General features: G+C 40.9%; 1 protein-coding gene and 1 pseudogene across 1 annotated transcript in view; both read right to left on the reverse strand.

The window, feature by feature from the left end:
- Window positions 1-23,484, reverse strand: part of LOC122327919 (GTPase IMAP family member 8-like) — a 295,481-nt gene that overhangs the window by 240,728 nt on the left and 31,269 nt on the right. The window lies entirely within an intron of this gene.
- Window positions 8,806-20,725, reverse strand: LOC122328099 (annotated as a pseudogene).

The following is a 23,484-nucleotide window of genomic DNA, read 5'->3' on the forward strand; positions in this document are numbered from 1 at the left end:
TGTCAAAATAAAATTGGCTACTTAATATCTAAATATAACACAAAACACATTATTTTAATGTTTTATGTATTTATAATATATATATATATATATATATATATATATATATATATATATATATATATATATATAACACCATGTAGATTTATCAAACAAGGCTGGTTTTCTAACGTGAAGCAGATCTTGATTAAGCTCATATCAAGCTGAATTGCTGATTTATTAACTGTGAGACATTTAAACCCCTTATCTAGAGCTGTTAGTCACTCTGGAGGTATTCTCTCCTCGAGGTGTGTTTATCGGTCTGCAGGTGTGTGTTATTTCTCCACCCATCTGAGCTCCTCCTTGAAGACGCAGTAGACTTTGACCCTTAGGAGCGGCTGCCGTTCTTCTGTCCGTCAGACCATGATCTAACTCAGAGAAACCTCAGAAGATCTCGAGAGACACGGCTGAGAAACGTCTTCCAGAGCTCGTCTGATCGCCTCGGTAAGTGCTTTCTGTCGTTATATGAACTTCAGATGTCTCCTTCAGTTTGGATCTTCTCAAAGAGCTCGAATGGGCGCTAATATCACATCTAAAAACCGCTTCTGGTTGGTTTCTGCTTTGATTATGAAGGGTTTGACCTTCAGTGAATAGGAAATCAGGACTCTTGGTGTATTTGTGATTGAATCTTTGAGGTTTTCAGGGTAATCTCTAGCTGTTATGTCATTTTCCTGTAGCGAAGGAGATCAGATTGCAGCGATCGTGGTTTATGAGCTCATAAACACTGGCGGATCATCAGCTACAGTAATAATCTATCGTTGGCTTTCAATGAGAACATGAAACACACGAGTCTTTGATTTCATACTTGCAGAGTATCACAATGCAAATACCACGCTATTCTTCAAGTGACGTATTGGTGTATTGATCAGACAATATCATGGCACTTTTTACTGTAAGGTTTGGTAATATCGTGGCACAACCAAACGTGCTATGCTATTACCATAAAGCAATTAACCTCAGAAACGCTCTATTTTTTACAGTAAAAATGTGATTACAGTACCTTACAATTTAATGCAAGTACAATGTTTTTACGTTGAAAAAAGTAGTAAAAAACATTGTTCACCATACAGTACCATGTGGTATATGAACAAAATTATACTTCAAGGTACCATAGAATATGACTCGATCAGACTCCACATACTAATACCATGGTTTTGAAGCCATTGCTCTGTATTCAGTGGCATTTCACGAAAATACATGGTATTTATTAAATAATGAGTACCATTTTATTCTTCTTTATGTGTGTGTATATATATCTTTTATACTTTTTTGTATATGCTTTACACTATTTTACATATAATAAATGGCCATGTCATGGAGTAAATGTGAAATATAGATTATATGTGGTGGTGTGTGTTGTGTTCAGGTGCTGTCCTCATGCTTGGGGTTAGAGTCCGTTCGGCTGGTCCAGCGGTTATTCTGAATCGCCTCGCTCCAGGTGTGTGTGTGTGTGTGTGTGTGTGTGCACCTGGTATTCATCACGTTATGGGACCAAATGTCTCCACTAGGATAGGAATACCAATAAATTTTGACCTTGTGAGGACATTTTGAGGTCCTAAGGAGGAAACAAACTTACAAAACCTCACGGGATTGCGTTTTGCGTTTTTGAAAACTCAAAAAGTAGTTTCCTGTAAGAGCAGAACAATAACACGTACAGTCTGTACAGTATAAAAACATTACACTTATGGAGCATCCCCGTAAAGCATGGAAACACTACGTGTGTGTGTGTGTGTGTGTGAGTGAGGGGTCTTCACACAGTCTGACCCGTGTGTTTTCCATGGCGTCACGGTTCTGGGCGGCCGCGTCCTCGGATCTGTCAGGTCTGTCCAGACCCAGCGCTAAATCAATATACAGTGAGTACTGACCCTGAGACGAGGCTGATCATTAACCTTTACAGCCCTGAGCTGTTTATAGACACGCCACTGACCTCACACTGCTGCTACCTCAGCGTCTCGTTCGGGAATACAGGAAATGTTTCAGAAAAGGCCATATTTTTGCATGTTTGTGTGTGTTTTGTCTGCATTCCTATTCACACATTTGTGCTAAATGGATTTCTCAAATAGAATTAGTCTGTCCCAAAGTTTGCGTATCGTTCTTTACAAAAGGAGTAGCCTTACATACTTTTTAGGTCATATTATATTTACAGGGACACAAAGCTGGCCTAAACCAAATGATTGACCAAACAAGATTTGGTTTGGTCTGAATCAGTTGAATCACGATGTGTGATCCGAATGGAGTGATTGAAACTGAATCATTCGAATCATTTCTGTGATGTTAGTAATTTTCAATACTATTTAGGGCAGATAGGGAGGATCTGGGCACTTGGAAAACTGATTTAATTGGTGAGTCATCTATGCTGGGAACGCTTCAAAGGATTCAAACTCATTCAGACTCCATTCACTAGCAAAAACCACTTCAAAAGAGCCATTCATTGTCAAGTTTTACATTGTTTGCAATCTTTTTTAAAAGTAATGGGGGAAATCAAGCTAGAACATCTCAGATTTTATATATATATACAATATGTATATATGTTATGTCTGTATATTTGATGTTACATTATATTACATATAATCATATCATGAGCTGTGTGTTTCTGTAGATCAGAGGAAGGAATATGCCCACTCCATCAACAAACAGATGCATCCGTTCCAGCACCGCGTGGAGGTGAGGCTCACTAACTCCTCCTCTTCCTCGTCTTCATCGTGACCTGAGCTCTGAAGTGTGTCTCTGTGCTCCTCAGCATCTGTTCACCTGTGAGCTGGGCGGCCAGCAGCTGTGTGGCGTCAACGACTGTCTGGGCGGCTGAAGTACCTGGGCGCCACGGGCCGAGTCTGGGAGTCAGGGCGTCCTGCTGGAGGTTCAGGGCGGAGCGCTGCAGCTCGCCGCCACATCGAGACTAAGGTCGGGAGTTCTGACTGAATAGAAATGAAATTTTTTTTTTTTCATATAATATATGTGTGTGTACTAGATATACATGCATGTATATATTTAAGATTATGATTATATATTAAATGTATAATGGTAAATAAGGATATAAATGTATGTACATGTAAATATTTTTAGAAACAGTACACACACACATTATTTTTTTATTATTATTATTTTTTACATTTATTGTATTTTAAATGTACCATATTAAACCATATTAAACTGTATTATTTATACAGTTTATCTTGTAAATATATCCAAGTCTAAATATCACATTAAAATATGTCTAAATATTAAATTCTTTGTTTATAAATGTTTTTATGCAGTTTATGATTTTTAAACATCCATTATCTACATTTGAATCTAAATGTATCTAAATATTGAAATGTACCTAAATATGATTTATCTATAATAAAAAGTTATTTATTTTTAATAATTTCTAAATCTATATATTAACCTTTAATATACAATGTAATATTTTTATATATATTTTTATATTATAATTTAATATCTCCATCTTGTATTTTTGTACAATTGATTTGACATCTAAATAACTTAAAAGTGCAAATATTTTATTACTTCAGGACGTTGTTATACTCGAGCGGTCATCTTTCTCACTGTGTTGTTGTGGTGTGTTCAGGAGGTGCTGGACTCATGGCCTCTGAGCAGCGTTCTGGATCTGAAGGCCGTTCTGGGCATGAGCGGGTTCTGACTCTCTGCTGACCGTCTCCATCCAGGAGCGCGGCGGTCGCCAGTCAGCGTCTTCCTCTTCCAGGCGAGTCTCTCCGGGTGAGTGCATGATTCCGGCGAGTCCGGCATCTCGGCGCTTCGCACTAAGTCGTACTTTTGTGTGTCCTTCAGGCCGATTACCTGAAGAAAAGACCTGGAGAGGCTCCTGCAGAACAAGAGAGCGATCCCAGACTGACTAGCGGCAGGTCAGAGGGCGAACACCAGCTCATCTCCTCAATACTCCTCTCCATATCACACTGATCGTTTGTGATTTCTTCCTGCAGTAAAGCCGCTGTAGGAAACATCACACAGAAAAAATCACGACAAGCATCTCCTCCGCCTCCGGTGATCCTTCAGAAACCTCCTGAATCCTGGGTCGCTCCGGATTCACGGTGAGACGGCCATAAAGCGTAGGCGGTTTCAAGAGAAACATAACGTATTTTCCTGCTTTAAAGGAGTTGTTTGTCTGCGTGTCCAGATGAGAGTCCGGTTCCGACTCCTCCCATCTCCAGAAATAACTCCACCTACATTAAGGTAGTAACTCCACCCCCTCCTGAAGAAGCACCGCCCACCAAACCAGACCCGCCCCTCCTCGGCCGTACACAGAGAGGGAGGAATGTGGTGAGTGTTGATTAGAGATGTGTGATATATAGTATATAAATGCAGCCGTTGTGTTTCCTCTGCATCTGAAAAGATGAATTTTGTTGATTCTGATTTCATTTGCTTGGCAACAGCTCAAATGTTGATTAACTCAAAGTATAATTTGTCCGTGTGCAGGACATCCTGAATCATCTCATTAACGACATCGAGGCCTTCACAACCCACCTGACAGCCGTCGCGGCCAGAGATGGACAAGAAGAAGAAGAAGAAGAAGAGGAGTATGGGTGAGGAGAGGAGTGTGAGTGTGTGAGATGATGATGATGATGATGGCGGTGATGATGATGAAGGCTCTGTTGATGTGTCTCTGTAGCTGTGAAGGGAATGCCATCAGAGGAGCACTTCTCCATCTGTTTGAGGAAAATCAAGATGGCCTTTAACCTGCTGATACGTCTTTTTAGATGATATGATGGAACTTATGCCTATAAATGTATATTAAATATGTTAAAATGTGCTATTAATGTTATATTGCATATTTCATGGAAATAGTTAACACTTAATATTGTCAAACAATTGTTTGTCAATCAGGCCAGCCTGCAGGGGAAGATCAACAATCCCAGCGCCGCTGAACTCACTCACTGTCTGTTCTCTATACTGGATCTGGTGAGACACCTGCCTGTGTGTGTGTGTGTGTGTGTGTGTGTGTGTGTGTGTGTGTAGTTGATCTGAAGTGTGTGCATGTGTTTGTGTAGGTTGTGTTTTACTGTGATGAGGATCTACCTCCGTCTATCGTGGCTCCTCTCTTCGAGCCGGGTGTGTGATTTTTCTGAGCGAGGGCGGCGCAGGGAAGAGGATCATCTGTGGCAGTCGCTGGGAGGCGCCTGGAACATTCCCAGGTAAAACACTCTCACACACACACACATTTATACCCTCAGACTTACTCACACACTTAAACAGTCAAACTCACATACCTCCAGACTCACACACGTTACACACAGACTCTCACACACTCAAACACACACACACACACACACTCAAACACACACACACACACACACACACATTTACACACTCAGACTCACACACACTCAGACTCATTCAAACTCAAGACTCACACACATTTACACACTCAGGCTCACAAAGACACATTTACACTCACACACACACACTCACACACACACACACACACACTCAAACATGTAGTTTAACAATTGCGTTTTCATTTATACTTTTGGTATACTTTTTGGTATGCTTTTACATCAACAGAAGCAGCTCACAGTTAATGAATACAACAAGTGATTTAGTATAAGATATTACGTGTGTGTGTGTGTGTGTGTGTGTGTGTGTGTGTGATGAAGCACTAAGTGGCCAGAGGATGATGATGATATTCCCATCTTCACACCTGTGTTTGATGACGGATGGGAGCCGCCAGACATCAGGAACCCAGAGCCGAGCGTCACAAACACGAAAGCCAACACAAACACAAGCAAACCAGAGCCAGCTCGAGCTTCTGTGACACGACAGGCAGTGCGAGCACACACACACACACACACACACACACACGCACACCTGTCATTCAGCCGTTTCAATGCTCTCTGTGTGTTTGTGTAGAACAACAGATCGTCTCCGGAGCCTGAGGACAGGTATAGACACCCAGAACACACAAGAAATGTGAGATGTGCTGCCGTACCAAGAGTGTGTGACGTCGTGTGTGTGTGTGTGTGTGTGTGTTGCAGCTCAGAGGAGTTACCAGAGCTACATGAAAGCTGTGTTTGATTTTGAAGCCACGAAACCACGAGAGCTTTCTATCAGTAAAGGTGAACAACTACAGGTGAGACACGAAACACACACACACACACACTGATACACACTTTATCAGCTCAAAGAAAAAACATTTATTTAACTTAGAGTGTGTGTGTGTGTATACATGCTTACATATTTGTCTGTGAGCCCCAGCAACCCTTACTAGACTCCATTTACAGGATTACTGTGTGTGTGTGTGTGTGTGTGTGTAGCTCCTGGACATGTCTAAGCAGTGGTGGAAGGTGAAGAATGAAAAAGGGCAGATCGGTTCGTCCCGAACAACATGCTCCAGCCTCCGTCGCAGCAGGACAGAGCCGTCGTAACTCAGTGTTCAGCTGCGCTTCCTGATCATCAGTGTGTTCACGAGCTCCTCCCCTGACCCGCAGGTGACCCGTCTGCGCCGCGCTCACCGGAGGTCCCGACCGAGGAGGTGCGCGCCTGGCTGGAGCACAAGGGCTTCAGCAAAATGTGAGCCAAACCTCTCCGTGCACCATCATCACCTTCTGGGCTTCATGATAGTTTCAGTTTGTCAGTCTCTTTGAGCCAGTAGCGCCACTGCATTGTGGGATGTGTGTATTAGCGTGTGTGTGTGTGTGTGTGTGTGTGTCAGTGCGGTCTGCGGTGTTTAGGAGCGTCAGCGGCTCCATGCTGCTGGGAATGACTCGAGGCGAGCTCAAGACCATCTGTCCGGAGGAGGCGGCGCGTCTTCTACCAGCTACAGAGCGTCAAATCAGCTCTCGCGGTGAGTGTGACATCATCACCATCACCACCACCCACGACTGTGATGTCACTCTGACCTCATCTTCGCTCTCTCAGATGGCCAGTGAAGTGGGCCGATGATCTGAGCACAACGGGCGCTGAATCGCTAAAATCTGTACGATATAAACACCTTCTGGCTCACAATTTTTATATTTCACGAAACAGTCGTGATTTACGTATTTTAACTTTCGTTGCATCTGATCAACAACTTAAGTGAATGTGAACAACATACACCGTTTAAAAAAGAAGCAATTTTTTGACATAAAATTCCAAATGAACCGGACCAAAAAACTGTGCTGCAAAATATATTTATATTTTTGTCTGTTGATAATAAATCTGTCATTGTATCAAATTTATATAAAGTGAGAGTTATCAGTATTAACCACGAAGAAAAGAATTAAGCGAATCGTTAAAATCACGAACAGTGCTCTACAGTATTCTACATATTTATTTCCAGCAAAATAGCATAAATATTCCTCTGAAGTTTCATGGTGCTGCTGTTGTCGGTTAATACACGTACATATTCATGCTTTTTCAACAAAATTCAGTGACATACGGGGAAAAGCGAGCGAACTCCATAATACTGTACCTGGGGCAAAATTTTTACTGTAAAATGAAAAAACGACAGTAAATAAATCTGAAAAATAAATGGCAGGCTTAACCGTTCTGCTACCAATGTTGACAAATTGATGCTGGTTTCACAATCCTGAATATGTATGCTATTGTTTTGGTGCTTTTTTGATTAAAAGATGCACAAAAACCCACATGAGATTAAACAAGCATGCTTTATTAAAACCAACAAAACACTCATTCTCACAAAAAATAGATATATTTCGAATTTCTATGATCGTTTGCTTTCTAGCGGCGTTGTCGTCATGCCTTGCTCTGGTTTTATGTGCTAATTTCTATAAATCATGCTTTATGTTCGAGTCATTTATTAGTTCAGTCAATACTGTGGCGATTAACAGTCAGTTTAACGTTCAACTCAAACTGAAAGCGGAGCAGCGACAAACTCAAAAGCGAGCGTATATTTTAAGCGTAAAATATTAGTTGCTTTTGTAAACTAACTTGTAAACATCAGAGAAGGGAGGTTTGATGAGATTCTGGCTCTACAGCGCCTCCTGCAGGACTGGAGGACTTTTACTTCTGAGCGGAGAGCGAAAAAACTACAAAATGGCCAGAAAATGACATGATAAGCAGACAGAAGACTGAAGTACACATTCACAGTGCGTTATGAATACAAAATTCAACCTTCAACATCAAAATAAGCGAAAGTAAAAGGCATCACGAGGGCTAATAATAATAATAGTGCATTAATAATGTATATAGTATTAAGTAAAATTTAATTTTGGTTTTAACAAGAAATATAAGTATATTAATTATACTAATATGTCATTTGTTTTATTATACATATGAACTATTATACATATTAATATATAAATGTTGATACAGTTATATTTATTTTAACATTACCATATAATAGTCATACATTTAGTGCGTTTATATGTTTCAATTAAAATATATTCATATAAATAAATAATAGTTTTTTAGTAACATATTACTGCTAATAGTATTTATATAACATACTTGTTTTTCCATATTAATATTGTATTTTTATTATATGTGTATTATTATTAAGGTCGGAGTTATGATCACAGGCGCCTCAAATGAAATCTTCAAAATAAAAGTCTCTAAAGTAAAAAAGCGTCGTGCGGGGCGTGGCGTCACAGCGGAGTATAACGTCATAATAATGGCGATGCATAGCTGAAGCGTCTGAAGCATGCGGTGAAATGAGAGGAATGGAGGAATGTGGCTTTGGTCCGTCTCTAGCGTGCTGATTGGACAGGCGGGGTGCGGGCGGGCTCAGGCTTCGCCTCTACTGTCCTGATTAGATAAGTTAGTGTGGCGGGGCCAGGGCTAATCTCTAGCGTGATGATTGGACAGGCGGGGTCAGGGCTCATCTATAGCTTCCAGACCGGACAAGCAGAGTGTGGGGCGGGTCAGGTTTCGTCTCCTGATTGGACAGGTCAGGCTCGTCTCTAGCGTGTTGATTGGCTGGATGTGAGCGACAGCCACGTCTTCCTCCTCGATGCTGTCCAGCTCCTGCGTTCGGACGGCTTGCGTGATCAGGTGCAGCTCTTCACACATAGTCTCGTGTCGATCGCCGCGCGGATGTCCGGGGCGTTTGTGCGCGGATGTCGTTACTGGCGGGACCCTCTTTGGTGTAATCAGGACCCAGCCAATGGCTCTTAGCCTGAGGCGTTGAGGAGAGAAGAGAGTTGTTCCAAAAATAAACATTAACACAAATTAATGAGTGATTTATTTAGCATTTTTTCATTTATCGAGGTGTATAATAATGTTGATATTATTATAAATGCAACAAATATAATGTAAAATAAAACTGTAGTATATACTACAAATAAACATTTTGACAATAATAACACAATAACATCAATATACTTCTGAATAAAAATCAAAGAGTGAATTAAGTATAGTTTTTAATATATTCTGTGTGTCTGTGTGTGTGTATAAACTTTTATAATAATTTTTCTAAATTATATAGTTATATTTTACAACAATATAGATTAATAATTATTGATTAAAATATTATATTACAATTTTTAATATATTAATATGCCTATATTTTTTCCAGTTTAATATTTAATTACAAAAAACTGATAAAGTACTGACAAAAAATCATATTTATCACATATACTTTTGATAATTTTATTTGTTTAATCATTTTGCTTGTGTGTGTGTGTGTGAGTAAGTGAGTGTGTGTATGAGAGTGAGTGTGTGTGTGAGAGTAAGTGAGTGTGTGTGTGTGTGTGTGTGTGTGTGTGTGTGTGTGTTACCCTGTGTGAAGCTTGCTCATTAGTACGCTGTTTCTGGCGAGTTCACACATGTCACAGGAGCTGAGCTTCCAGACCTGGCGGCGATGCTGTACTCCTCCATCAGAGGCTCCTGAAACACACACACACACACACACACGTTTATACACACACACGCTCGACAGGGATCCTCAGACGGGGGTGTCTCGCTCACCTTGGTGAAGTGGAACTGCAGCGGGTCGTCGGTGGACAGCGACACCATCAGGCCGCGGGACAGATACTCAGGCAGAGGGTTCCGATGATAACTCAGAAACAGACTGTTGTTGCTGAGCGGGAGACATAGCGATGCCCACCTGAGCCAGATAGTACAGGTACTGCAGGACCGGAGCCTACGACACACACACACACACCATCACTGACCACCTGACCTCCACCTCCTCACTCTCTCAGCTCTGTCCTCATACCTTCCTGAGCAGCAGTCCGTGGGAGATGTTTTCCGACAGCATGAATCCAGACACCAGGTGATGGATAGGCCCGCCTCCCGCGGTGAAGTCGCAGCACGAAGGTGTGGAAGCCCGCCTCCTGCTCAGAGACAGGTGTTTGAGAGCCGGTCCGGGCGGCTGGGTCACGTGGCGTGTGTGTGTGTGTGTGTGTCGGAGTCTTACCTGCGCAGGTGGTTGAGGACGGTCATGTTGGCGTACATGTAGTACAGGTAGTAGGAGTACGGCGGGTTGTCGTCGTCACACCAGCGCGCGAGAGCGGACTGTCCAGATTAAAGATGTGATGCTCCGGCTTGGACTCGTCGTCAACGCTGTCGAAGCCCACCACCTGAGCGCCAGCACCAACATTTTGTATCTTTCGGTTAGGTTTTCCGCCCAGGTCAAACAAACTAGAGGTGCTGATGACATCATCCTGACTTCTGCATGTTGAGTAACTGAATGCTGAAGTGACTCACGTGTTGTTGTAGTAGAGGTGTAGTTGAGGGTGGCTGCTGGGATTGATGGTGACCTCAAACAGAGGCAGGAAGATGTTCTCCAGCATCTGCTGGAAGTTACTCAGCTGCTTCTTACTGCAGTAAACATCACTGCAGGAAACACAACAACACACTCTTTTAAACTCAGTGTGTCTCTGTGTGTGTCTGTTTGTGTATCTGTGTGTGTGTCTCTCCTCACAAGAGTCGTGGGATCTGGACGAGCCAGCGGACGTTGTCGGAGTAGGCAGGTGAGAGGCGGCCCACTGCGCCAGTTTGTCCCACTCGTCCATGGGCGTCCGTAAACAGACAGACGCAGCTCAGCGTTCTGATACTTACTCTCCTCCAGGTCTGACATCACTTCCTGCGCAACCAGGAAACACATGAATATGATTTGTGAAAATGCTCCAAAGTTCAGATCTAAATGATTTGTTACAAGCGACTGAAGTCTTGATCGGATTCAGGAGATCGGCAAACCCACTCCGAAATATTCCCCTAATGCAGTTTGAAGTCCCATTCGCGAACATCATTTGGATCAGAACTGGGATCATAAATCATTCCATTCACAAAGCGATTCACGAACTCACTCCGAAGCTCCAATCCGATTCAAATGTTTGGCAAGCCGATCGGAGCACTTCGAAATCATCCGGCGAGTTTCAAAAAGCTCCCTTTCACCCATAACTCCATTATTTTTCAAAACCACACAAAAGTTGTCGTAACTCAAAAATTTGCATAAAGATAAAAAGGTAAAAAAAACTGTATATTTTAAACAACTTATATTAAGTTACGATCAATTATGTGACATATTTCATATCGTGATATTAATTGGCATTTAATTTATTTCAAATAATTGCGTGGCGCACCTTGGCGATGTGTCGAAAGTATTTCCGTGGATGTGGTTGTCGGTCTTGATGAAGATCTCTCTGAGGATGGACTCTCCGATGGGGTTGTATTTGGAGTTGAATTTGTCGAAGCGGTGGAAGGTGTTCCTGTCCTGTGGAGGAAGCGGGAGGAGTCACGTGACTGCTGGCGGGTTAGCATGCTAGCGTGTTAGCGTGCGACTCTCACCGGCGTGCATGTCCAGCGTGTCCGCGCTCAGGTAAATGCGCCGTCAGGTTCATGTTCTCGAACACCTCCATCAGCGTCTGTCGCGGCACGCCCTCCATGTGCGATCTCGTCGGGTACTTCTTCATGGCGCTTTTGATAAAGCGCGGCAGGTGCTTCTGGTTCATGCAGGGCGGCGGCGTGGATGTGTGTGTCCACCTGACAGAGACAGTTCACCACAATTCATACGCTAATGAGTTCTGCAGGCTCACGGAATTGCAAATTTTATTACAAATTCGAACACTATCGTCTGTTAGTATTAAATTATGGATTTTCTGTATGTATTAAGCATATTCAAAAATATTGTGACTATATAATTGATATATTATAAATATTAAAATATATATATATATATCAAATAGCAGAACAAATTTAAATAGGAAAAAACTGAAACTCATTTTTGTGTCATTTTTGAGCATAATGCTACTGGTCTAATTGGATTCAATGATCTATGCTAAGCTATGCTAAAATGACCCATACATAAGTGGAATTAAGGCATGTTAATAATGCATCTCTCAGTCAATTTAAACTCCTTTGCTGTCATTTGCATTAAATGCCTTCAGCTAAAAGTACGATCGTCACCTTGCGAATGTTGTAGAAGTCTCTGTGCGGCACCTTCTTCTGCGCGGCCGAGCTCCTTCATCTCGTTCAGCAAGGCGTGCATCTGAAACTTGGAGCTGAGGGTACTGCAGCGCGCGGTAACAGAAGGACTTCCTGTGAAAGCGGACACATTAGATGCATCAGACGGCCCGGCTAAACCCAGTGCATGCTGGGAAATGAGTCACTCACACTGGGCCGTTAATGATGGGCGCCATCATCACGTTCATGTCGGCGATGTACTCCTGCAGGTCTGGATCACGGCAGGTCAGCTCGGTGCTCCTGTGGATCAGTACAACACAGACACACACTAGTGGCGTTTCCTGACTTTTACACAAGTTTGTGTTTGAAGATTAGAACTATTTCTTTAACCATTTCCATATTAGCCAAATTTAAACTGTATTTTTGTGCATTACTTATTATTTACGTCGTTAAATTCCTTTAATTTTCTATTTGCTATCGATGTCAGATTTACGAGATTGTTATTGAATTGAGTTTCAGTTCATTTGTTATTCTGGCATCATTAATGTAGCATAAAATCATATTTTACAATAGTTACTATGAATTTTATGTCTGTAACTGAAACATGGATTTAAATTTTAAATTTCAGTAATTAAGTTGTGTTTTTGTTCGTTTTAACACTTGATGCCTTATGTGTTTGTGCTGTTTTTTTATTTAGTAATTATAGAACTTAAATGGAAATTAAAAATCTGCTCTAGCTAAAAACTAGCTGAAATAGAATTAGTTTATTAGCTTTTTCTGCTATATTTTATACTTGATGAAACTTAAGTTAACTTGTTAGCTTCTACAATGTAAAAAAAAAAGTATTGTTGATCTTAACAACATTTCTTAGTAATTAACTGTGATATTTACTATAATTAAAAACGTTTTCCGCGCGCCATGTTTTTGTTCCAGTGCATTTCTGTTCATGGTTTGAAAGCGGGCTCGTGTGTCTTCACGATCCATTTTACCTTCAGGGCGTCCCCAAAAGGAGGTTTATCTAAATGTAGCTGATTCAGGACGTCTGCTGTCCGTGTAACTCACTTGTCCATGGGGTTTTGTGCGGTGTAGGCGTGGATGACTCCGTCCACCATCCTGCAGCTGTACCGGCGTCGGCGGCAGGTTCTTCATGTCCTGGCCACCGTGCGGATGCGTCTCCGACACGGCGGGTGAACAGACACGTCTGAGACACACACACACACACTCGTCAGCGCTGGGCTGTGTTAGAGGTGTGTTTTTCGTGCGGAGGAGCTCACACACACCTGGTCGATGGGGCTCTCGTGAAGGTCCTGTTCATACATGCTGGCGTCCAGCGGCCTCTGGCTGAGCTCCTGCGAGGGACCGTGCCGTGGTCTTACAGAAGGTCTGCAGAGACAGAGCCATGTACTTCTCTCTGATGAACAGGGCCTTCACAACACACTTGGCAGCGTCCACCAGATCCGTGAAGCGGCACCTGAGCACACAGGCGTCACAAGAATTAATGAGCGGCAGTAAAGTGTCCTGGTTTTCCGTAAAAGCCTCGCTGAAACAACAAGGACTTTAAAACTAAATTTTATGAAATTCTTTATAAGCGAGACTTGAATGTATGAAAATGTAAAAAATAGATAAAATTGCAAAGATTGACATTTCAAAACCAGAGATATTCTTTATTAACGTTAGGACTTGTCCACACTCCTAAAACGACATTTCTCACGTCACAGGCTGGGTTTATTTTTATAACACTGCCGTTCATAAAAAGAAAAGGCGAGGAGCTATTATTCTGTCTGTAGTGTTGCTGAGAGGCGCCATGTTCGGAGAGCGCTATGTTTAAATCGTGAAAAAGAAAATACTTTCTTTGTGCTTCAAAAGAGGATATAGTTAAGTCAAAATGTTGAGCTTTTTAGTCACAAGGTCACATTCAGTACTAACTAATATTAATTTACACTGAAGCTTGTTTCTATGGTTCTCACCCCACACTTCTCCTCTCCCGAGATGGACACACGCTGGAAGTCTGTCTCCTGCCAGCATCTCTCGCTCCATAAGATGGTGGTCCACCACGTCCACATAACTATCCTTCAGACCCCTGCAGACGGACACATGAGATGAGAGACAGAGACGGACCGGCGGACCGACAGAGCCGGACAGATGAGGCGGCAGAGACTCACTCCAGGTCTGCGGCGCTGTCTATTTTCATGAAGTCTTGTTTCGCTCGCAGCAGAATCTCGGGCTCAAGCCTTGAAGGGTGTGTGGCGAAAGCGGATTTGAGTGAGTAACACACACACACACACGAGAGAGAGAGTATAAATCAGTCAGATTGATTTCTCTAAAGCGCTTTCATTACAGTGCAGCAGTGGGAATCTGAAACTCTCCACGAGCGGAAAAAAGTGTGTGTTTAAGCATCTGCAAGAGACACAAACCCAAACACACCCACACGAATGGCTGTGGCGTCTGTCATCTGCAGGTGTTTGAGTCAGTGTGTTCGTAGCAAAGAATTCACGCCAGATCGCATAAACAAAGCGCCTGAGCAGGTGCGAAGCCATTACAGTCCACTCTGTGCCAAAATGTCACAATGGATTTTTGCCTTTCAGAAACTTTTCAAAAGGTTTTCAAAACATAGTTTTGCCTGAACATAAGATTTTGTTAAAAATATATATATATATATATATATATATATATATATATATATATATATATATATATATAATGTATATGTATATGTACCTTAAACTTCAAATATATTCTGATTGGCTTTCAAATGTACAATGAAAAATTAAAAAAATAAAAGTTTATTTTCCTTTCACTTTCCTTTCTCTTTTGGAGTTTTACAAGCTGTTAGAAGCGTAGATAAATATATTCTGATTGGCTTTCACATCACATTTTTGTTGCATTACCAGCGTCTGACTGATCTGTCGCTCCAGTCGGTGGCGTTTCTCCTCCAGCTGTTCAATGGGACTCTCTTCAGGAAACTCATACGAGGCTAGCGCGTATGTCGCTGTCCGTCAGACTCCTCGCCAGCAGCTCCTACACACACGTTACACACACGTACATGTTACAATCACAAGCTGAAGAGCAAGCGCTTACACACTTTACAAAGCGCACACAAGCGTTACATCCACGCGTGTTCACGATCACACACCTGTTACGATCGTACATGTGCTTTGTATAGTAGTAATCGACCGATATATTGCCTGATATTTTCAAATTCGACTTTAAATAGCACCATTGGAGCACACAGTGCTCATGTTCTCCCTCTAGTTCTGTCTAATATGGATAGAAGATAGAAGTGTGACTAATAATAAGATAGAACTCACACACACACATGAATTAAACTAAATACAATTATATCAGCTTCATATTGGTCATCAGTCACCCTGCTTTCCAAGACATCGTCATCATCTGGTTGGTCGACCACTAACTGTCATCACACGATATATACACACGTTACAAACACACACGTCACAATCATAGATGGGTGTTACAATCAAACGTTACACACACACTTTACAAACACACTTGTGTTATACACATTTTACAATCATATGTTACAAACACACCTGTATTTTCACACGCATCACAATCAAATTACACAAACACTCACGCTACAAACACACCTATGTTACAATCATATGTTACACATCACGTTACACAGATGTACACCCTTGTTACACACGTGTTACAATCATACATGTTACACACACGTTAGAAAAGCACTCGTTACACACACGTTACAATCATACGTTACACACGTTATAAATACTCCCTTGTTACATGTGTTACAATCATACATGTTACATACACACGTTATAAATACACTCGTTACACACACACAACGTAGGCTAGGTTTTGAGACAAATTTGACAATTCAATTTGATTGCGTCTTACAAGGTTTCGATTCAATTTCCGATGAATTCTGGTGCAACTAAACAGATTAGATTAGATTTTCTCAGTTAAGAACATGGGTTGGCTCCTTATTTTAAACTCTCAAAGTGCATTAGATGAAATAATTGAATTTTAAAATGTACAAAATTTTTGTTTTTCCCCCAATTCATAATTTGTTTTTTTGCTTTTTTTAAATATATTTATATATGAATATTGCATTATATATACTTATATATATATATATATATATATATATATTATCAATAATGATTTTAATATTATTTACATTCCTATGTGCTATAAACACTACAAACACACACCTCACCTCAGCTGATCTCCCTTGTATTTGCCGTCCATTGATGTGCACTGGAGTCGATGGGCAGGTGTTTGTGGGTGACCAGCGTCCAGAGCAGAGAGCGCTGGGACAGCAGAGGCCTGGGCGTCAGCAGAAGGCACACAGATCTACACACACACACACACACACACACACAGGCGGTTATTAAAGATGCTAATAATGCCAGTAATTGGAGTCAATCCTCTATTGCAGGTGCTCATGGTTATGTGTCCACTCACTTTTCACCTGCTGGATGGCGTCAGCCACAAATCACTAAGACAGTTCAGACAGGAAGAAAGAAAATCACATAAGCGACCATCCCTATTGCCATAAATTGATGCCTAGTAACCCCAGTAACCTCTGGCAATCATCTAAAGAACACCCCAGCATTGCATAGCAACCAACCTTTACACCTAGCAATGCTTTGGTATCAGCTAAGCAACGTGGGTGGCTGACGGCTGTTTTTCGGTTGTTCCACGACAGCGGTGCAGAAAGCAGCACATCGCGAAGCCCAGCGCTCATGTGCAGATGACACTCATTCATCAGTGTCACTAACAGGCGCTACCTCTCGCTTCAGTGCACTCGGTCTGACGATAAACCCTTCAAAAAATACTAGATATTTAAAACAACATCTGGGCTCGCTGTCTGGGAACAAGCAGAAAGCAATATATACAACAAATATCTATTGTACCCCAGACTAGAAATATATTTTTGTCTTGTTGGCCTATCTAAGCGTTCTTGTTAACCACGACAATTAAAAATGATTGTTGAGTTTTGCTTAAAGCAAAGAGAAAATGGGATGGATAAAATTATTTTAATTCAAAGGCTAAGAAGATTTTCTTGCCTTGTTGGCAGATATACAAAATGAAAAATCAGAAATGATATGAAAAAGGTTTTTACATATGTGCTTACTGTGTATATTTATTATGTATATAAATACACACACACACACACACACACACACTAGAATATACAATTATTAAATTAGGGAAAATGTCTATCATTTCGTGCCAAGATTCAAAGCGCAATCAAGTCAAATTCATCATGTGTGACTTTAAGGTGATCATGTGACTCCTGTTTAAATGGAATCATTTGAAACACCTCAGGCCCGGTACAAATAAAGCCATCACACACACACACACACACACACACACACACACACACACACACACACACAGAGAGGGGCATAGGGGCTGGCCAGGGTGTGTGTGTAGTGTGTGGTGCGTCTTAACTATGCCTGTGTGTAGTCACGATCTCTGCTGGGATGCTCAGGATAACAAGTACTTCCTGTCCCAGCTGTGTGTGTGTGTGTGTGTGTCTCACTGCGTGCGAGATCTCTCCAGTGTGTGTCAGGACGCTCCAGGTTCACTCGCGTTTGGCTCAGTACCACGCTGCAGATGGGGCGGGAGTTCCAGCGGAGGGACGCACCACTGTGTGTTTAAACCCCATCCTGGGAAAACCAGCGTGAACACACCTCTGTGTGTGTGTGTGTGTGTATATGTGTGTGTGTGTGTGGCTGCGATGCAGCTTTCTTTGCACTCTGTAGGTGTGTACTGTTCAAACTTCCTATTTCAGAATCAGATACTTGCCAAAAATGATCATTTTTCAAATGTGTGCGTCTTTTTATTTTGGGAGGCTTTTACAAGCACATTTGTTTTGAATCGATGCGTTCAAGTGATTCGTTAAAGCACTGATTCATCCAGTAATGAAGCTTGAGTGAGATTCCAAGATTTTGTTTAGTCGTCTTATGTCTTTTCTTGAGAGAACTACAACCTCCATTTTTGTTCATTATATTCAGCGGCGATTAAATGTTGTGCAAACAAATTTTTGCTTTGCTGGAATTTAAAATGGATAGATTAAGAATGTGAAGTGATAGGCAGAATTAGACTGAGCTATAATTCTAATGAATCACACTGTGTAGTCATGTGACCTTGTTGTGCTTCATTCTATTCGAAAGATCAAAGGAAAGAAATGAGGGCCCAATAAGGCTGCTTTGGCCGCCTCGGTCAAATGAGCCAATCGCGTGTCTGCGCTTACTCCGGAATGCATACCAGACTGAAAAATTGTTTTACTTGTTTATGATATCATTTTATATTGCTATTTTTTGTTTTATTATTATAACATTGATGAGCCTGCCTCTGTCAAATGAGCCAATCAACGTCTCTTTACTCAAAAATGCACTCTAGCTACTTTAAAGAACAGTTTTATTTCTGTGCTTTGAGTTGAAGAAAGTTTATAGCCTTCACTCTTGTCTGATTTTCTCATGTGAATTTAATCATAATTACAGCATTTTTAAAGCACGTCTAGAAAATTATTCTCTCATGCTTGCTAATATTTTATTCATGATTATCTCTATTAGTAGCATTTATTAGTTTTGCATATTTTCTCTTTTTACATATTGCATACATGTTTAGCATTTTAATGCTCATATAAATTTCTTTCACTAAAGTTAAGCTGAACTTTAAGAACATACCCTTACAAGGATTGTTTTTTCTTCTAGCTTCTCTACAGCCATTCACAAACTGCCATATATTTTTACTCAGATAAGCCCCGCCCTGAATGAATGTGATTGGCTGCTCTCTTTTCCTATAGTATGCAGGTGGTTTTATTAGGCAGAGAATAAAACACACACAGACTAGACTCATATTGTGTCTGTGGCCCAGCGTCTAGACCGAGGTTTAGAGTCACAGTCAAATTTAGAAGCTGAACACACACGTGTTATACCACCATAAGAGAGCTCTGTGTGTGTGTGTGTGTTTCCAGACACTTAAAGGCAGCCCAGGAGACTCAGTTGTAGGTGTCATAATGTGGTAGGTGGTGTGTGTGTGTGTGTGTGTGTGTGTGTGTGATAAGATCTGATCTCTGTGATTAACTGTACTTTAAACTCCCAGAGCCTTCAGCCATGACCTGTTATGAACAGCACTTGCACACACACACACACACACACACACACACACACACACACACACGTCCAGCAGATGGAGCTCTGCAGCCAAACTGCACCACTTTGGTTGTGTAATAATAAATTAATATTGTATATAAAAGTCAGTACTAGTCAATTAAGATTATATAACAAACAAAAAGTGAAAGTAAAAAATTATATATATACATATATATATATATATATATATATTCTAATTATAGTTTTATTTGCTTTATTATTCACATTGTTTTTATATTTTATATCAATGCATTATTATTATTTAAAAAATGTAGCATCACGTTTAATCTTTTACTAATACCAGGAGTAATATTTATGATATTTGAAAGTAAAAAGAGTTTTTGTGATATATTTTCCCGCTCTCACATTGTATTACTTTTTCCTTTAATTACATTTTCAATAATTATTTCCCATCTGCACACTCCATTTGTATTTATTGATTCTACACCACTGAAAACATTACATTATTATTGTTTTCTTCATTTTTTATTTTTAATGCTGTTTAATGCTTTATTTTTAATTTATATTTATTATTTATGTAATGTTTTAGTAGTAATTACAACTAAAGTTGTTTTATCGTCCTAAAGCGGTTTACAAATCACATACTTAAAATATTGAAATATGGTTTTTCTCCATATTTATTTGCATCTTGATCCTGGTCTCCTTCAGATAAGCAGGAAGTCGCGAGTTCCAATCCCGAGAGTAAGGAGATTGTATAATTCATGTGTAATTCCATGGAGCTCTCTCGTCTGCGCCTCGCGAAACACTTTCCCACAATCCACATTCCTGCACTTATCATTAATATATGGATCTTGCATCAGGACGAAACCAGCAAAACTGGCTGGAAAAAGCGCTGAAAGTTGTACGCTCGCCGTTCAGAGACGGATGAAACACTGACCTTCTGACTACGTGATAAGTTAATCACGGCAAAAGTGTTACCAATAATTTCCAATCATTTTTGTAAAAGTTAAAGTCGACCAAAAGCGTTTAATAAACATTTTTAACGTATTTATTTTTGCAATTTTGCACCCGTTTGGCCGAACGTAAGAGTGCCGAGTGGAAGAGAAAGTGTGGGCGAGCCTGAGCGGCTCTGGAGACGCGGACCCCATCACACCCACCTTCCGTCTCTCAGCGGCGGGACTCACCCAGGCTCGTCCGGCTGTGTAAGCTGCGTCTCTGGCAGGCTTTAGTTTTTGCTTTTTGCTCTGCGCCGAGGCTGTGCTGGAGTCCGACATGCTGCCGAGCGTCCGTCTGCACAGGACGGATGGAGAGAGAGAGAGACGGAGAGAGACGAGCGCTAGGAGACACTTATCAGAGCAGGACGCTGTGCACAGGGGCGGGGCTTGGGGATCTCTTAAGCGCAGTAGTGGAAGGCGGAGCCCACTCCTTCATACATCAGCAGAGGAGGGCCTAGGATTCCCCTACAACAAGCTCAGCCTCGGCTTTGATCGGTTGCTGCGGCAACCATGCAACACAAGACCTGCAGCTTCTTGCAGAACGGAGGTTTCTAAAACCAACTGTGCGTCCTGCGCAGTTTAAAAGCCAAATGTCAAAGAAATGTGCATTACAAATAGCATAAATTATGTAGTGTATGAATAAACACACACACATGCATATATGCATGTGTGTATTTAAAAGTAAATAAATTTAATACATTTATTTGGAAATTGTATACCACTAATATATATATAAATAATAGTGCATTAAAATTATATTAAATTACAAATTTAAAAGAAAGCAAAAACTACATGCTTAAAATGTAAATATAAAGTTAAATACATTTATTTAGGTGTGTGTGTGTATATATATAATTTATTACCACTATTATATAAATAATAGTGCATAAAATGCTCAATTACAAATGAAAAATAAGCCAAAACCTGCATAATTAAAAATTAATTCATAAAATAACCTCTTTTAATTTGTAGAATTATACAGTATATCCACAATGCAATGTGCTCTGTTTTATTTAATCCTAAGTCTTGACTCGTTATTTGATCAAACTGACAGCAAAATAAACAAATACATAAATAAATATGTAATGCTAATGCTAGTGTGCTATCTCAGAACTGAAATTCATTAAAAAAAATAACATAAACAATAAAAAGACTAAAGTAGATGATCTCCCTTGATTTCGAAGGGATGTGCTGTGATGTAAACGCATCGTTCAAGCGCGCCACTTTAACACCATTTCATATATGGTTTTGTAATAAGCAGACTAGTACGCGTTACACGCCGCACACGCGCAGACTCACGCGCCCTGCGTGACGAATACACGACGCAATAAAGACGTCAAAGCGCTGATAGCGGGAGTTCGTTAGAGAGAAAGCGATAAACCTATCAGCCGCTCGGGAGGACTTTCACCTAAACGAGAACTCAGTCGAGTTAAACATTCACCTGGTCAGGAAAAGGAAGCTCCGTTTAGCTCCTCTGGTCCGACACGAGCGAGCACTGAGTATCAAACAAAGCGATATTGAAGATGTAGCTAACGATTATTGCAAAGTGACCAACAATGCAAACGTCATCGCGGATAAACTTGAGCAGAGAAACGCGCTGCTTTTTAGAAACCAGTAAAACGTCTGTTGCTGTGTAACGCCGCGTGTGTTGTTGCGTTACAGAGTCGTACGCGTGTGAACGCTGTGTGGTTCTGGACTCACTCGACATGTCTGCTAGATTCGGTTTGATCAAACTCCGCCACTGATGAACTGGCGGTGATGATTAATAACAATAACAGCCTGATAGTCAGGTGTTTAATATTTAACCGCTGCCGTTCTTCCGTTGGTAGTGCCGAGAACCGAGTCAGCAACCTGGTGATAAAGTCAGGTGGATTCGGCGCGTTCGAGGTTTTTCAAGAACTTTGATAAAAAAAAATTCGCCGAAAAATAGGTCGCGCTTAAAGGGACGCGGCACATTTACGCGGGAGCCGATCAGACGCGATTCAGATCGATCGAGATTGGATTGCACGACCTGCTGTACCAATGCTAGGTCAGGTGTTTTAAATCAATAAATCGATAAACTACTGTACAGCTGAATCCTATGAGGTGCTTTTAAGAGCGGATGGTATCTGGTGTTCATTCCGTTTACCACCAAGAAGAAGACGCTGTTTAGTTCATATTCAATTTCAAGTCCTTCATTTGCATCCAAGCCATCTTACACACACACACACACACACACACACACACACACACACACACACACACACACACACACACAATAGCCGTGTTGTAAAGGAGTTTCCGCGCCACTTGCAGTAATGCATTAACACTATGGACTTTTACCACATTAAACACCAGGCTATATGAGATTAACGTTTAAAGGTTTTGACGGTTGACATTGGCGCCATCTTGGGTTATAACGGTAACGGCAGCAGCAAAAACAGGTCTTGAGAAGTGATCATCTCCGTTTCTGACGTTCGTTTTATCAAACTGCAACAAATCCACGCCAGCGTTACTTGAACACCCAGAAAACACTGGTGTACTTCTCTTTCAGAAGAAAAGACTAAGGTCACTGCTAGTGCTTTAAATAATTGCTCAGATTTTCCAAAACACCAAAGTCTACAAATCTAGAGATCAAAGCCAGAGATCTCCTTAAAAAACTCAAGCGTTTCTCATCAGATTTTCCCAAGACCTTACTAGATCTTGCAGTTAATCAAATGCAAATTTATCCAAACGAACAATCCATTTACTAGTTGCATGTATGTTTCAATATAAAGTATGTTTTTCCTCTTTTCCACAACACTTGGTATTAAGATCAATCTCAAGGATTGGGGATTGAGCCCGATGAAGAAGGAAGTAGTGATATTCTCCTTCCAGTGCATTTACCAACCTCATTAAAAGGAAGGAGACTCTGATCTCTAGAAGAAATTGTCCTGAATTAGTTTAACAGATGTTTCAGATAACTTCATGAAAATAATAGTTTGCCCAAAGTTTTGCACTTTTAAAGACACATTTTTTTGTCAACTAAAATAAAGAAGTGAAGAATAAAAGGTAGAAAA

The sequence above is a fragment of the Puntigrus tetrazona genome, chromosome 22 (genome assembly GCF_018831695.1).
Source record: "Puntigrus tetrazona isolate hp1 chromosome 22, ASM1883169v1, whole genome shotgun sequence".
NCBI classification, from domain to species: Eukaryota; Metazoa; Chordata; class Actinopteri; order Cypriniformes; family Cyprinidae; genus Puntigrus; species Puntigrus tetrazona.